The 4,786-nt window shown below is 35.8% G+C and overlaps 1 long non-coding RNA gene across 1 annotated transcript; it reads left to right on the forward strand.

Moving 5' to 3' along the window:
- Window positions 1-201: 201 nt before the first annotated feature.
- Window positions 202-3,758, forward strand: LOC122241389. The gene is made up of 3 exons (XR_006221501.1): window positions 202-277; window positions 3,047-3,074; window positions 3,628-3,758. It is a non-coding gene; the product is annotated as an uncharacterized LOC122241389 (long non-coding RNA).
- Window positions 3,759-4,786: the final 1,028 nt, after the last annotated feature.

Below are 4,786 nucleotides of genomic sequence, written 5' to 3' on the forward strand. Positions count from 1 at the left end.
TACTTCAGGTGAATTTCCCAATCTGATCTTGTTAAATTAGGTTGCCATGAGACGTAGAATGTGGAGTATTTGTACACAGTCCTATTCTAAATTTTTTCTAGGTCGCCATCAGCCTTGTTTCTAAAAGATTTGATTATCAAGACAAAATAGGAAACGGGAGAATATATATCATGCATGTGCAGACACTCATGTTCTGACTTTGCCGAAGACCCCAGTCCTTGTCGGTCATTCACTACAAAGTTCTACAGTGAATAAATGGAGTTTAAGCAAACTTCAGGTAACCAAGTAAAAAACACTACAGATGTGTAGTTTTCAAAGAACAAGCTTGACAGAAAAATAAATGTTAAAATTTTTGGTGTTACTAAATTAACTTAAAAAATTTTTAAATATTGACATAGATATCAATATACTGATATTAAAATAAAGGATGTTTGAAAACAACTTTATGAAGCAGATAAACGAATATGCCACTTTCAAGATTTTTTGGTCTTCTCCATCTTCTAGTTCTAGAGGAGAATTTATAAGGCCATGCAGGAAGGATTACCTAGGTATAGCTGGCTCAGAAACGTCAGAGACACAATGTGGGGTTTTGAACCCAATGAGGGTTCTGGGTACATAAGAAAGCATTTGGGACAAAGCAGCAGTAACACCTGATTCTGTCTGATGAATCTAAAATGTGTTTTAGATTAATCTTTGCTTTCCACTTTACAACTAAATTTAAGTCCTGCATAAAACTTCACACAAAGGGAAAACACTTCAAAGTCGTAACTATTTCCTGATGTAATATAAGAATACCTTTTTTGACCTTAAGGATTAAGAGAACTGATGCTATGTTTATAAAATAAGAAAGTAATCAAAATATCCATAATCATTTTGACAAAATCTATACCACTTAAGTTGTTTTGTAATTTTTAGATTGATTACAGCAAGTATGCAACTAGAGGAAAGAGATTTCATAAGCCTGATTTTTAGAAAATGTTCCACGTTGTATTTTTTACCTATGTCCTTCTTCAAGTCTGAGTGCTCCAATACATGCTAGTGGGAAAAAAAAATCAAAATTAGCATTAGCACATGGATTTTCAGTTAATACTGCAAACAGAATCACCAGGAGAAAAAAGGCCAGAGTAAAGAAAACTCAAATGTGTGACTAAATGAGAAACCCTTGAAACATGAAATCAAACTATTACTTACCAAACCTCTATACCATCTCCTGACAAACATCCAGGAAAAAATGTGCGAGATCTAAAATGTACCACACATGAGTAGAGAGAACACTTTAATAGCCCTCCCCCTAAATAACAGAATTTAAAATGAAAAATTTTCAAACAAGATATAAGCCAATGAAGTAGAATTATTTAAGTCTTTTAGAAGATTTCTCAATTATGAATGAATTTCTAGAGTTTTCTACTTCTAAGGATGCTAAAATCCTTTGAAAAAGCAAAGCAAAAACAAAACGAACAAAAAAAATCATTTAAATATGGGAGAAAAAAACCAACGCAGAACATGTGGTAGAGGGAAGTTGAAGGGAACAAAGAGAGAAACACGAAAATGAAAACCAAAACAAGAACTCTCTACAATACTCTGGCGCTTTTAGCTTTGAACAAATCAGTTATTTGGTATCTGAATCATGGCTCTACTACACTATAAAACGTTCCTGCATCTCAGTGTCTCCATCTGTGAAGATTAAAGGAGACTGCCCAAAAAGCACTTTGAATAAGTACTTGGCATGCATGCAGGAAGCACTTAACAAATGCTACTAGCACCAAGCATAAATTCACTCAAATATTTTTTTATTGTCTATTATTTTTAATTTTGCAAGAGCAAAGCAGGGATCTCTCTGACTGGCTAGCATTTGAGTCCGGATTTTAAGAAGGTTACCTAATGATACTCTGACTTTCCCAACAGCTTCAGGTCAATTCTCTAAAATGCTGTCTTTACAATGTAAGTAGAGGACCTCAGCATAAGGTATCGCTCCACTCCTTACCTGGCATCAATTATTGTTACTGATATCAGAAGGAGATGGTAGGCAGTGCGCCCTTACACATACAGTGTCTGCATGCTAAATGACAGGTGAACTGAATGTTCGAGATTGCTCTAGAGATCATCAAAGTGACCGGCTACATACTTCCAGGTATAAAATCAACTTTTTTCCTCTGAAGCTTTTGTACATATAAAGAAGCAAAAAAGAAAGTATTTTAGCATGCTAAGAGTAGGGCAAGAGAAGTACACAAAAGCAAATTAATTTCTACAAACTTAAACCTAACATCCTAGAATAAACTTTTGCTCTTAAAAAAGCTGGTCATTGAAAATGCCCCTACAATAAATCTACCGTAAGAAAAAGATTTTGTCTCCTGATCTAAAAACCTAAATATATACTTGTAGAGAAAGATAAAAATCAAAGTATAATACTTGCTTTACACAAACTAGCTGCACAACCCTGGCGAGGCCGGTTTCCCCATGTACTACTACCTAAGTCAGGAGTTACTGTATTAAAGAAATATAAAGCATGTAGGTTCGCATACTGCCAGACACAGGAACTCAATGAACGGGAGCTCTTCCTTGACTACATGAGGGGTGTTGGATTAGGTAGCAATCAAAGGTCAAAATATCAAGGACCCTTTCTTTCTGCACTTTAATTTCCCCAGGAAGAGACAGCTGGAGCACAGATGTCATGAGTCAAGTCTAATGGACTTTAAGGAAACTTATCACAGTGACTAAAGTAAAAAACTCTTGAATTTCACCTATAGTACGGATGACTACTGCAATAACATTACAGTCCCTATACTTTCAGAAAACACAAAAGCATGTGAAAATTTATGTACTCACCTGTGCGATTTTTAGGCCAGGACTGGCCAACTAGACTGTTTTTCTACTGTTTGGTCTATGTACTTTCAAGAGGTGAGATTTTGATAACTGTGAAGAGATTATTCTGTAATAGTTAAGAGCAGAGAATCTCTTTGAGTCACTAGGTTCAGCCTCAAAACCGGACAGTAAACGTTCATCTCCAAATGATTAATTCGGACCCTGTTGCATTTTCTACTTACAGATTGTTACCCACAGCATCTTATAACAAGGTAAGATACCGTCTTGTCAAAATGCCATTTAAGTAATTCTAAATTTCTAAACGTTCCTTGGGGTACTGGTTGGAGTCTAGAAATCATTTTGTATGTGGCAATTTTGATAGCTCAACAATCTATTCCTGTTATTTCATGAATAACCCATTTCAAACCAAGTCTTTTAAGAAAATGGAACACTCTCCAAAGTAGTTGCTAGCAAGTAGTGAGACAGACAAAGCAGTGTAACTTTCCTAAAGCTAGCAGAAGTTTAAGCAGAATCACAGTCAGATTAGGAAAAGAATAAAAGGTGTGGAAGGAAAGACAAGTAGTATATATATGAAAGGCCTCAAAGTTAAGAATTTAGATTTGTTACCATGATGTAATGGGAATGTTGGCATTTGTGTGACAATTATGGCAATCGTATAGGACAAAGAGAGTAGCAAGAGTGTTTCAGTAGGACAATTAGGAAGAGGTGAAACAATCTAGGAATTGACTTGGAAATCACAGAGCAAGTCTTGGACTTGGGGGGTACATCCAGCAGATTAAATATGATTTTTTTCTCCCTTAACAGAACACCAGCTCCAAAAGGGAAGACTGACTTATAACCACTGCTGTATTTTTCAGTACCTATTATATTATCTACCACAAAGGTAGTTCTCCAAAATTACCATCTAGATCTGAATGTAAATGCTATTGTAATTAGTAAAACACAATTCATTTATGAGATATTCCTGAATTCCTAGCATCTTTTAATACAAGTTTTCCAATTAACTGAAGTATTACAGGACAACTGTTAGTTGTTAATGACTGGTCTGGCATTTTTTCCTACATTAGTGCCAAGTCATTCTCTTGTAAGATTAAGAACTGCCACCCTAGGATAGATTAATTACTAGCGAAATTAAGTAAAAGACATAGAAGAATAAACATGACTCAATTAACAGAAAATCCAATAGAAGGACCATCAAAATTGCAACCTGTAAGATTAAGACGTGCTTCCCAAACACATAATTCTTTTACAGTTGTGTCTATAAGCCTTTGTTCACTATGCCGGATGCTCCACCTTGTTTCCCCAATATCAGTACAGGGCCAGGAACATATGTACTCACTACGCATCTGTTAAATGAACACATACTGGTAACTATTTTCAACATTATCAAGTTTCATGTGATCTGGAGGTACATAGGAGAGAGTGAAAGACTGAGGTCAAGAGATATAAAATCCAATAGTCCTAACAGTGGTTGAAGTTCCTACAGAGGGACAAAGGACAGGAAGGGGACATTACAGGGGACAAGGAAATTCACAGAAGTGTGTATCAAACCAAGCCAGCAAAAGGCTACAGAAGTTTCAGGTCTGCATCAAAAATAACAAGCAAGGAATAGTAATAGGGAGAAAAAAGGCAACTGAAATGGCATGAAAGTCATTGCTGCCATTAGCACACTGGTTTTGACTGAAAAGCAACGAAAATGATTGATAATTATGAATCTTCTAGGCAGAAACTAGCTAGATGGAACCCCAAAGCAACTGAGGGGTCTTTAGTTTATCAGATCTCATTTGTAACTGAAGCTGGTCTTGGTGCTAAGTTTAACTAGAGCCAGTCTGACTTTGATTAATACCTTCCAGGTCATTAAGTAAACCCCAGTTCTGATATTACTAAGTTGTTTAATCACCAGCCAAGTGTCTGTATATATTATATACACATACATATATAGGCTGTTATTATTAGAGAACGG

The sequence above is a fragment of the Panthera tigris genome, chromosome C1, assembly GCF_018350195.1.
Source record: "Panthera tigris isolate Pti1 chromosome C1, P.tigris_Pti1_mat1.1, whole genome shotgun sequence".
Taxonomy (NCBI): Eukaryota; Metazoa; Chordata; class Mammalia; order Carnivora; family Felidae; genus Panthera; species Panthera tigris.